The sequence below is a fragment of the Pristiophorus japonicus genome, unplaced genomic scaffold (assembly GCF_044704955.1).
Source record: "Pristiophorus japonicus isolate sPriJap1 unplaced genomic scaffold, sPriJap1.hap1 HAP1_SCAFFOLD_438, whole genome shotgun sequence".
Lineage (NCBI taxonomy): Eukaryota > Metazoa > Chordata > Chondrichthyes > Pristiophoridae > Pristiophorus > Pristiophorus japonicus.
In genome coordinates, this window is record NW_027254290.1 from 490,610 (window position 1) to 503,440 (window position 12,831).

At 52.4% G+C, this 12,831-nt stretch overlaps 1 long non-coding RNA gene across 1 annotated transcript in view; it reads right to left on the reverse strand.

Annotated features, from left to right (window-relative positions):
• Window positions 1-12,831, reverse strand: part of LOC139251746 (uncharacterized) — a 113,476-nt gene that overhangs the window by 66,237 nt on the left and 34,408 nt on the right. The gene's annotated exons all lie outside the window — the stretch shown is intronic.

The window sequence follows — 12,831 nt, forward strand, 5'->3', positions numbered from 1 at the left end:
GAAGCAAAGAGTAGGAGTAAATGGGGACTTTTCAGAATGGCAGGCAGTGACTAGTGGGCTACCGCAAGGTTCTGTGCTGGGGCCCCAGCTGTTTACACTGTACATTAATGATTTAGACGAGGGGATTAAATATAGTATCTCCAAATTTGTGGATGACACTAAGTTGGGTGGCAGTGTGAGCTGCGAGGAGGATGCTATGAGGCTGCAGAGCGACTTGGATAGGTTAGGTGAGTGGGCAAATGCATGGCAGATGAAGTATAATGTGGATAAATGTGAGGTTATCCACTTTGGTGGTAAAAACAGAGAGACAGACTATTATCTGAATGGTGACAGATTAGGAAAAGGGGAGGTGCAAAGAGACCTGGGTGTCATGGTACATCAGTCATTGAAGGTTGGCATGCAGGTACAGCAGGCGGTTAAGAAAGCAAATGGCATGTTGGCCTTCATAGCGAGGGGATTTGAGTACAGGGGCAGGGAGGTGTTGCTACAGTTGTACAGGGCCTTGGTGAGGCCACACCTGGAGTACTGTGTACAGTTTTGGTCTCCTAACCTGAGGAAGGACATTCTTGCTATTGAGGGCGTGCAGCAAAGGTTCACCAGACTGATTCCCGGGATGGCGGGACTGACCTATCAAGAAAGACTGGATCAACTGGGCTTGTATTCACTGGAGTTCAGAAGAATGAGAGGGGACCTCGTAGAAACGTTTAAAATTCTGACGGGGTTAGACAGGTTAGATGCAGGAAGAATGTTCCCAATGTTGGGGAAGTCCAGAACCAGGGGACACAGTCTAAGGATAAGGGGGAAGCCATTTAGGCGAGATGAGGAGGAATTTCTTCACCCAGAGAGTGGTGAACCTGTGGAAATTTCTACCACAGAAAGTTGTTGAGGCCAATTCACTAAATATATTCAAAAAGGATTTAGATGAAGTCCTTACTACTAGGGGAATCAAGGGGTATGGTGAGAAAGCAGGAATGGGGTACTGAAGTTGCATGTTCAGCCATGAACTCATTGAATGGCGGTGCAGGCTAGAAGGGCTGAATGGCCTGCTCCTGCACCTATTTTCTATGTTTCTATGTTTCTTGACCTCCACGCCCGGCCCTTGCAGAGCCAGTCCCATCAACCTCGTCCGCATGAGGCGCAGGAAAGGCTCCACGCAGACGGCATATAACTGGCCGGACATGGGGCATCCCTGGCGCACCCCTCTCCCAAAGCGAAGGGCGCCGTCAAGGGCCCGTTAACCTTAATCAGACACTCCGCGGCGGCGTACAAAAGTTGGATCCGGGCGACGAAATGCGTCCCGAACCCGAAAGCGCGCAGAGTTCCGAGCAGATAGTCGTGATCCACCCTGTCGAACGCCTTCTCTTGGTCGAGGGATAGGAAGGCGACCGACAGACCAGCCTCCTGGGAGTAATGGATGAGGTCCCGGATCAGATGGATGTTATCGTGGATTGTCCGGCCCGGGACCGTGTAGGACTGGTCGGGGTGGATCATGTGGTCCAGCATGGTGCCAAGGCGAGCAGACATCGCCCTGGCGAAGATTTTGTAGTCCGTGCTGAGGAGGGTGACCAGGCGCCAGTTCTTAAGGAGGCGGAGATCGCCCTTCTTAGGCAGCAGGACGATGACTGCCCTGCGCCAAGAGAGGGGCATCTCCCCGGTCGCCAGACTTTCCCCCAGGACCCGCGCGTAGTCGCACCCCAGGATGTCCCAGAACGCCCTGTGGAACTCCACAGTCAGCCCGTCCAGCCCCGGGGCTTTTCCCCTCGAGAGCCGGTCGAGGGCGCCGGTCAGCTCCGCCAGGCTTAGCGGAGCTTCCAGATTTTCGGCGCCCTCCGGGCTGACCTTCGGCAGGTCCTCCCACAAAGCTCTACGCGCTTCCTCGTTGGACGGCTCCAGAGAGAACAGGGCCCCGTAATATTCACGGGCCCTGTTGTTGACGCCCTCCGGATCCGAGACGAGAGAGCCGTCGTCGGCCAGCAGCGTCAAGAGCTGCTGATGGACACTCTGTCTTTTTTCCAGAGAGTAGAGGAAGGGGGAGCCGCGGTCCAGATCCCGCAGGAACCGGATCCGCGACCTCACGAACGCGCCTCGGGACCCGACGAGCTGCAGGTACTTCAGCGCGGCCTTCTTCGCTTCGTACACATTCCGCAGGGCCGGGTCCCCGACGACTTGACCGAGACGGGACTCCAGGTCGAGCACCTCTTTTTCTAAGCGCCCGACCCTGGCCACCCGCCTCTTGGTCAACCCCCTCGCGTACTCTTGACAGAAGACGCGGACGTGAGCCTTGCCCACGTCCCACCATAGCCTCAAGGAGGGGAAGCCCCCCTGCTTCCTTCTCCAGTCGGCCCAGAAATGACGGAACGAGTCCTGGAACCGCACGTCCTCCAGTTAAAATGCCAGTACGCGGACCCCGTCCTCGCACGGAGCGAAGCGAGCTCCGCCCACACCAGGTGGTGGTCCGAACACGGCACTGGCCGCAAGGAGGCCGCCGGGACGCAGGAAACGTACGCCCGAGACACGTAAAGGCGGTCGACTCTGGACCATCCTTCTCCTGGCCTCACCCAAGTAAAGGCGCTGGAGTCGGGATGGAGATTTCGCCAGACGTCCACCAAGTCGAAGGACCCGACCAGGTCCCTCAACTTCTCCTTCGCCGTCATGCTCTACAGGGCACCGGAGCGGTCCCTTGCCTCGAGGGTGCAGTTAAAATCCCCACCGAGGACAATGCAGTCACCGACGTCGACGGAGCCAAGAAGAGCGGACACCTCTTCAAAGAAGCGCGTCTGCTGCGAGCCGGGCTGAGGGGCGTACACGTTCACGAGATGGAGCGTGTCCGTCCCCGGGGACAGATTCCTCTCGCCTACAGCGCAGCTTGGGGGCGCTGGTGGGGGACGCGGGACACGCGGCGGGCACCGACTCCTCCGCGGAGGGCTGTTGTTCCCCCTCTGCCTCATTGGAGCGGCGCCTCCTTTTGTTCCTGGGGGTGCACAGAGGCAGGGAGACCTCCATGTCTGCCGAGGCCTCCCGCTCCACCCCGCCCCCTTTTCCTTATCTTGCCCGCGCCTGAACCCCTCTGCGGTATTAGTCAAGGGCTCGGGCATGGGCTCAGGGCACCCCGCGCTCGCCGGTGACTGGGTTGGGCTGAGCGCAGTGGTCAAACTTTCTGGCGCACTGAGGGGACCCGCCTCTAGATGTCTCGTCTTCTTCCGCGCCTTCTTTCCGATCGGACGCTGTCCCTCCACCCCCGCCGGAGGCCGTGAAAACAAAGGCCCCGGACGATGCCCGCGCACCTATGGCTCCCGGCACACGGACACAACTAGGGGGAGGGGTGGCGGCGGCGCCAGCCTTGGCCGCCTTCGGTGGTTTGGCGGCCTTGGAGGCGGGGCAGTTCTTGCGAATGTGCCCCACCTCCCTGCAGGCATGGCACCGCACGCCGTCCAACGTCCAGAAGACGCGGTAGGCAGTCCCCTCGTGCACCACATTAAAATAGCCCTCCGTCGTCTCCTCCCGCGCCAGCCAGACAAAGAGCTGGCGGCGGAAGGAGAACACGTGGCGCAGGCTGCTCTCCCTGAGGCCGAGCGGTATGGGGTTGATCCCCGACCTTACCTCCCCCAGTTGGTGTAGGTGAGGGAGGAGGAGCTCAGCGGGAACAAAGGGCGGGACGTTAGATATAATGACCCTCTGTGCGGTGGCCTCGAGAGGGTCCACCGGCAGGAACGTCCCGCCCACCGTGAGCCCCCTTTCAAGGGCCAGGGACACCGCCCGCTCCGACCCCAGGAAGAACACGGCCTTCCCAGACATGTTGGAGGCCGCGACAATGGCCGAGGGGTCGACTAGCCCAGCCATTGCACGCACGCACTCCTCGATGCTCATTGTGGGGTGAGTGTAGCTCTTGACCCCGTGTTTTCTCGTAATCAATCTGAAAGGTGGCAGGGCAGCAGGAGGCGCAGGACGTGCCGTGGATGTCGACACCGCCTGCGCATATGTCTTGGCTGGCCCTGCCACCGGCGTGGATGGGGTCGCCATCACGGGGTCCCTTTAAGGGCTACACCCACCCCAAAGTCACAGGCCTCAATGGTCTTAAATGGCCTCGTTTAAATATTTGAACAGAGGGAGCTCTGAAAGAGGCACATCTCTCCCCTAGTTGGCAATTGGGGAGGGGCCTTGCTCCCTCTGCTCAGTTGTCTTAAATTAATTTTACTGTTAAGGAGGAAAGGGGCTCTCAGAGAGAGAGGGGAGTGGCAGAGAGAGAGGGAGGGGTGTGGGAAAAAGGGATGCTGCGAGGGCAGGTCTCCCCTCACAGCGATGGGTGGGTGTTTTTCTTGGGGTGCACTCCCCAGATGATGGAAAAAAAGAAACAAAGTCTTTGCAGGTGGTCTTCGGGTGGGGGGAGAAGATGTCTTCACCTGGGGTAGCTGGAGCCACCCAGGCACACACTCCCAACGATGTTAAATAGGGTACTTAAATACTCTTCAGCCAGGTCGCTCCAGCTATCCCAGGCTAGGCAATGGGGGAGGGGTGCTTCAGTGGTGTGTGGGGCCTAGCTATAGGCAAGACCCCCACACACACTGCCACACACACACACCCCCCGCGATGTTCCAGTCCTCGAGTGGTCTTCTTTCCTCCCCCCACCAATACAACAAAGTCTTTTAGGGGGAATGCACCAAAACACACCCACCTTTGGTTGTTGAAGTTTCTCTCTCCTTCCACACTGGATGGTGTTCTTTTCCCTCTCTCTCCAACTCTCTGTAGCAGTAATAAGGTGGTTGAATTTGCAGCTCTCCTCCTCTCCCTCTAGATGGATTCGAATTGTAGAAAGCCCCTTCCTTCCTCCTCTTCCTGGGCTGGTCTCAGGGCTCACTCCAGGCCTTCTAGACAGGAGCTAAAGCAGCTAGCTCCTTCTCTCTAAACAGCAGAGCTCCAACTGATTAGGCCACGCCTCCAAAGCTCTACCATTGGTCCTTGTGCATGAAACTCTTTTGGAGCAAACAAAAACATTAAACCCTGGCCCCCCGATCTGGGGGACGCACCAAACATTTGCAACGCCCTTTTTTTTCTTATTTTTTTGTGGGGTTTTTTGTGTTTTTTGGGCACTAAAATAATATTCTTTTTCCTAAGTGCCCCCTATTAAAGGGAAGGGGGACACTAAAAAACACCGGCAATTAAAACAAATTAATCTTTAAAACATAAAATCAAATTAAAATTTGGTTGCCGGGCGTGACGATGCACTCCAGTCCCTCCGGTGCCCACCTCTCACGGAAGGCCGCGAGCGTACCGGTGGACACCGCGTGCTCCATCTCCAAGGACACCCTGGCGCGGATGTACGCGCGGAAGAGAGGCAGGCAGTCAGGTTGAATGACCCCCTCGACCGCCCGCTGCCTGGACCAGCTGATGGCACCCTTGGCCGTGCCCAGGAGCAGTCCTACGAGGAGGCCCTCGGACCTACCCGCTCCCCTCCGCACAGGGTGTCCAAAGATCAGGAGTGTGGGACTAAAGTGCAGCCAGAATTTCAGGAGCAGCCCCTTTAAATAATAAAACAGGGGCTGCAACCTCGTGCATTCCATAAAAACATGGAACACGGACTCTTCCAGACTGCAGAAATTGCAGGCGGCCTGGGAGCCCGTGAACCGGCTTAAAAATTTATTGCACGGCACTGCTCCGTGCACCATCCTCCAGGCCAAGTCCCCGACAAATAGTGGGAGGACCCCTGCGTAGAGTGCCCTCCATCGGGGACCCCCGCCTCCTCCGGACGGCAAGATGGTACGCCATGGTGTGTCCGGACGGCAGGCGAGGATGGCAAAGTTGAGAGTGTGCAGGAGCAGCCCGTACAGGAAACCTCTCCGCGCGGAACTGAAAGGCACGGAGGGGATTTCCCCGAGGCGGCTCAAGTTGTGAGGCGCCGGCCCCCAAGGGAGGTTCCGGGATTTGGCGCCGATGAGGAATTCCGTCCGGATGGGGGTCAGTTCGGACGGGATCTCCCCACGTGCTTGAGCCTCCTCGATGCACCTAACGGAGTCGGGGCCCAGAGCTCTTTTTAGCGACTCGATGGCATCGGCCGCGTGGCGGACGTTGGCAGGATTTAGGCGCCGCGCCAGCGTGTCTGGCGCCATCCAGCCCACTCCTCCGCCATCGAGCAGGTCCCTGACCCTAGTCACCTCACCAGCCACAGCCCTCTCATCCGACCGCCACAAAAAACCTCGGTCGTGGAGGTACGGATTCCCGAGCAGCAGCTCCTGCAGGACGGCTGCCACTCCAGCCGGTGGAGAGCTGCGCTTGGTGGAGACTTTGTTCCAGACCCTGATGAGTTCCTTGTAAAAGACAGGCAGCTCCCGGTGGGCGGTCCTGACGCCCCCCACACTCACAAACAGGAGCTGCGTGTCGTAGTTGAGGCCGTGCTGCTGGCAGAAGAAATACATCGCCAGAGCACGCCACCTAGGAGGGGGCTCGACGTAAAGGTATCTCTGCAGGGTCTGAAGATGGAAAATCGCGAGCTGGGCGCTGACGCACACCAACGACTGACCGCCCTCCCCAAGCGGGAGACTCAAGACCGCGGCAGAAACCCAGTGCTTCCTGTTGTTCCAGAAGAAGTCCACCAGCTTCTTCTGTATCTTGGCGACAAACGCAGGGGGAGGGGTCAAAGTGACCAGCCGGTACCACAACATGGCGGCCACCAGCTGGTTTATGACCAGCGCTCGACCCCTGTAGGACAGCACTCGGAGAGGGTCCACCGGCAGGAACGTCCCGCCCACTGTGAGCCCCCTTTCAAGGGCCAGGGACACCGCCCGCTCCGACCCCAGGAAGAACACGGCCTTCCCAGACATGTTGGAGATTGCGACAAAGGCCGAGGGGCCGACTACCCCAGCCATCGCCCGCACGCACTCCTCGATGCTCATTGTGGGGTGAGTGTAGCTCTTGACCCCGTGTTTTTTCGTAATCAATCTGAAAGGTGGCAGGGCAGCAGGAGGCGCAGGACGTGCCGTGGATGTCGACGCCGCCTGCGCATATGTCTTTGCTGACCCAGCCACCGGCGTGGATGGAGTCGCCATCACGGGGTCCCTTTAAGGGCTACACCTACCCCAAAGTCACAGGCCTTAATGGTCTTTAAATGGTCTCGTTTGTGTTTTTAGCAGAGGGACCTCTTAATGGGGCACACCTCTCCCCTAAATAACGAATGGGGAGGGACCTTGCTCCCTCTGCTCAGTTGTCTTAATGTAATTTTAATGTTTAAGGAGGAAAGGGGCTCTCAGAGAGAGAGGGGAGAGGCAGAGAGAGAGAGAAAGAGAGAGGTGGGGTGGGAAAGAGGGAGGCTGCGAGGGCAGGTCTCCCCTCACAGCGATGGGTGGGTGTTTTTCTTGGGGTGCACTCCCCAGATGATGGAAAAAAGAAACAAAGTCTTTGCGGATGGTCTTCGGATGGGGGAAGATGTCTTCACCTGGGGTAGCTGGAGTCACCCAGGCACACACTCCCAACGATGTTAAATAGGGTACTTAAATACTCTTCAGCCAGGTACCTCCAGCTATCCCAGGCTAGGTAATGGGGGAGGGGTGCTTCAGTGGTGTGTGGGGCCTAGCTGTAGGCAAGACCCCCACACACACTTCCACACACACACACCCCCCGCAATGTTCCGGCCCTCGAGTTGTCTTCTTTCCTCCCCCCACCAATACAACAAAGTCTTTCAGGGGGAATGCACCAAAACACACCCACCTTTGGTTGTTGAAGTTTCTCCCTCCTTCCACACTGGATGGTGTTCTTTTCCCTCTCTCTTCAACTCTCTGTAGCAGTAATAAGGTGGTTGAATTTGCAGCTCTCCTCCTCTCCCTCGAGATGGATTAGAATTGTAGAAAGCCCTTTCCCTCCTCCTCTTCCTGGGCTGGTCTCAGGGCTCACTCCAGGCTTTCGAGACAGGAGCAAAGCAGCTAGCTCCTTCTCTCTCTGCAGCTCAGCTCCAATTGAATAGGCCACGCCTCCAAAGCTCTACCATTGGTCCTTGGCATGAATCCCAAAAAGTTAGTTTGCAGGTGCAGCAGGTAATCAGGAAGGCGAATGGAATGTTGGCCTTCATTGCGAGAGGGATGGAGTACAAAAGAAGGAAGGTCCTGCTGCAACTGTACAGGGTATTGGTGAGGCCACACCTGCAGTACTGCCTGCAGCTTTGGTCACCTTACTTAAGGAAGGATATACTAGCTTTGGAGGGGGTACAGAGATGATTCACTAGGCTGATTCCGGAGATGAAGGGGTTACTTTATGATGATAGATTGAGTCGACTGGGTCTTTACTCGTTGGAGTTCAGAAGGATGAGGGGTGATCTTATTGAAACATTTAAAATAATGAAAGGGATAGACAAGATAGAGGCAGAGAGGTTGTTTGCACTGGTCGGGGAGACTAAAACTAGGGGGCACAGCCTCAAAATACGGGGGAGCCAATTTAAAACCGAGTTGAGAAGGAATCTCTTCTCCCAGAGGGTTGTGAATCTGTGGAATTCTCTGCCCAAGGAAGCAGTTGAGGCTAGCTCATTGAATGTATTCAAATCACAGATAGACAGATTTTTAACCAATAAGGGAATTAAGGGTTATGGGAAGCGGGCGGGTACGTCCCGCCATGATCTTGTTGAATGGCGGAGCAGGCTCGAGGGGCTAGATGGCCTACTCCTGTTCCTAATTCTTATGTTCTGATGAGCCACATGGGAAAAAATTGCGGCAAATGACCAAAAGCTGGGTCAAAGAGGTAGGTTTTAAGGAGCGTCTGAAAGTAGGAAAGAGGCGGAAAGGTTTAGGGAGGGAGTTCCAGAGCTCGGGGCCCAGGCAGCTGAAGGGCCGGACACTGATGGTGGAGCGATTATAATCAGGAATGGTCAAAAGGACAGAATTTGAGGAGTGCAGACATCTTGTGGGCTGAAACAGATTCCAGAGATCGGGAGGGGCGAGGCCATGGAGTGATTTGTAAACAAGGATGAGAATTTTTAAATTGAGTCGTTGCTTAACCGGGCGCCAATGTAGGTCAGCGAGCACAGGGGTGATGGACTTGGTGCGAGTTAGGGCATGGGCAGCCAAGGTTTGGATCAAGTCTAGTTTACGGAAGGTAGAATGTGGGTGGCCAGCCCGGAGTGCGTTATAAAAACATAAGAAATAGGAGCAGGAGTCGGCCATTTGGCCCCTCAATCCTGCTCCGTCATTCAATAAGATCATGGCTGATCTGATCATGTGCTCAGCTCCACTTCCCTGCCTGTTTCCTATAACCCTTTACTCCCTTATCGCTCAAAAATCTGTCTGTCTCTACCATAAGTATATTCAATGACCCAGCTTCCACAGCTCTCTGGGGCAGAGAATTGCACAGATTTACGACACTCGGGGAAGAAATTCCTCCCCATCTCAGTTGTGAATGTGCGGCCCCTTATTCTTAAACTCTGCCCTCAGTTCTAGATTCCTCTCTGCATCCACTTTGTCAAGCCCCCTCAGTATCTTATACGTTTCACTAAGATCACCTCTCAGTCTTCTGAACTCCAAGGAGTATAGGCCCAACCTGCTCAATCTTTCTTCATATTACAACCCCCTCATCTCAAGAATCAACCTCATAAACCTTCTCTGAACTGCCTCCAATGCAAGTACATCCTTCCTTAAATAAGGTGACCAAAACTGTACACAGTACTCCAGATGTGGTCTTACCAACACCCTGTTCAGTTGGAGCTGGTCTTCCCTACTTTTATACTCGATCCCCTTTGCAATAAAGATCAACCTTCCATTTATTATCTTGATTACTTGCTGTTCCTGCATACTAACCTTTTGCGTTTCATGTACAAGAACCCCCAGATCCCTCTGTACTGCAGCATTTTGTAATCGCACCCCATTTAAATAATAATTTGCTTTTTTATTTTCCCCCTACCAAAATGGATAACCTCACATTTTCCCACATTATAGTCCATCTGCAAAATTTTTCCCCACTCATTGACCTATCTATATCCCTTTGTAGATTCTTTGTGCCCTCCTCACAACTTGCTTTCCCACCTATCTGTGTATCATCAGTGAATTTGGCTACATTACACTTGGTCCCTTCATCCAATTCATTAATATGAATTGTAAATCATAGAAGTTTACAGCACAGAAGGAGGCCATTTCGGCCCATCGTGTCCACGCCAGCCAACAAAGAGCTATCCAGCCTAATCCCACTTTCCAGCTCGCGGTCAGTAGCCCTGCAGGTTACGGCACTTCAGGTGCACATCCAAGTACTTTTTAAATGTGGTGAGGGCTTCTGCCTCTACCACCCTTTCAGGCAGTGAGTTCCTGACCCCCACAACCCTCTGAGTGAAGGAATTTCCCCTCAAATCCCCTCTAAACCTTCTATCAATTACTTTCAATTTATGCTCCCTGGTTGTTGAACCTTCTGCTAAGGGAAATAGGCCCTTTCTATCGACTATATCTAGGCCCCTCATAATTTTATCCACCTCAATCAGGTCTCTACTCAGCCTCCTTTGTTCCAATGAAAACAAATCCAGCCTATCTAATCTCTGCTCATAGCTAAGCTTCTCCACTCCTGGCAACATCCTCGTAAATCTCCTCTGTACTGTCTCCAGTGCAATCACGTACTTCCAGTAATGCGGTGACCAGAACTGCATGCAATACTCCAGCTGTGGCTTAACCAGTGTCTTATACAGTTCAAGCATAACCTCCCCTGCTCTTGTATTCTATGCCTCGGCTAATAAAAGCAAGTGTTCCGTATGCCTTCTTAACCAACTTATCTACCTGGCCTGTAGACATGCACTCCAAGGTCCCTTTGTTCCTCTACACTTCTCAGTATCCTACCATTTAATGTGTATTCACTTTCTTTGTTAGCCCTCCCCAAATGCATTACGTCACACTTCTCTGGATTAAATTCCATTTGCCACTGTTCTGCCCACCTGACCACTTGATTGATATCTTCCTGCAGTCCGCAGCTTTCTTCTTCATTATCAACCACACAGCAGAGTTTAGTGTCATCTGCAAACTTCTTAATCATACCACCTAAATTCAAGTCTAATTAGTGATGTATATCAAAAAAGCAAGGGACCTAGTACTGAGCCCTGCAGAACCGCACTGGAAACATCTTTGCAGATGCTAAAACACCCATCAACCATGTATTAGGGCAGAGTTGGCTAAAATGTACTGGGAAAATAGATTAAAGTGTAGGACGGTTGATGAATAGTGGCGTACATTTAAGGAGATATTTCACAACTCTGAAGAAAAATATATTCCAGTGAGGAGGAAAGGGTGTAAAAGAAAAGATAGCCATCCGTGGCTAACTAAAGAAATAAAGGATGGTATCCAATTAAAAGCAAGGGCATACAAAGTGACCAAAACTGCTGGGAGGATAGAAGATTGGGAAACTTTTAAAATCCAGCAAAGAATGACTAAAACAATGATTAAGTGAAGATAGACTATGAAAGTAAACTAGCACAAAATATATAAGCAGATATCAAGAGTTTCTATACGTATATAAAAAGGAAAAGAATGGCTAAAGTAAATGTTGGCCCCTTAGAGGACGAGACTGGGGAATTAGTAATGGAAAACACGGAGATGGCAGAAACTCTGAACAAGTATTTTGTATCAGTCTTTACGGTAGAGGGCACTAACACTATCCCAACAGTGGATAGTCAAGGGGCTATAGTGGGGGAAGAACTTAACACAATCGCAATCACTAAGGAGGTGGTACTCAGTAAGATAATGGGGCTGAAGGCAGATAAATCCCCTGGACCTGATGGCTTGCATCCTAGGGTCTTAAGAGAAGTAGCGGCAGGGATTGTGGATGCATTGGTTGTAATTTACCAACATTTCCTGCATTCTGGGGAGGTCCCAGCAGATTGTAAAACTGCAAATGTAATGCCCCTATTTAAAAAAGGAGGCAGACAAAAAGCAAGAAACTATAGACCAGTTAGCCTAACATCTGTGGTTGGGAAAATTTTGGAGTCCATTATTAAAGAAGCAGTAGCAGGACATTTGGAAAAACATAATTCAGTCAGGCAGAGTCAGCATGGATTTATGAAAGGGAAGTCATGTTTGACAAATTTGCTGGAATTCTTTGAGGATGTAACGAACAGGATGGATAAAGGGGAACCAATGGATGTGGTATATTTGGACTTCCAGAAGGCATTTGACAAGGTGTCACATAAAAGGTTACTGCACAAGATAAAAGTTCACTGGGTTGGGGGTAATATATTAGCATGGATAGTGGATTGGCTAACTAACAGAAAACAGAGAGTCGGGATAAATGGTTCATTCTCAGGTTGGCAATCAGTAACTAGTGGGGTGTTGCAGGGATCAGTGCTGGGACACCAACTATTTACAATATATGTTAATGACTTGGAGAAAGGACGGAGTGTAACGTAGCCAAGTTTGCTGACAATACAAAGATGAGAGCAAAAGCAATGTGTGAGGAAGACACAAAAAATCTGCAAAAGGACATAGACACGCTAAGTGAGTGGGCAAAAACTTGGCAGATGGAGTAGAATGTTGGAAAGTGTGAAGTCATGCACTTTGGCAGAAAAAAAATCAAAGATTATGTTATTATTTAAATGGAGAAAAATTGCAAAGTGCTGCAGTACAACGGGCCCTGGGGGTACTTGTGCATGAAACACAAAAGATTAGTATGCAGGTACAGCAAGTGATTAGGAAGGCCAATGGAATCTTGGCCTTTATTGCAAAGGGGTGGAATATAAAAGCAGGGAAGTCTTGCTACAGTTATACAGGGTATTGGTGAAACCACACCTGGAATACTGTATTCAGTTTTGGTTTCCATATTTAAGAAAAGATATACTTGCTTTGGAGGCAGTTCAGAGAAGGTTCATTAGGTTGATCCCGGAGATGAGGG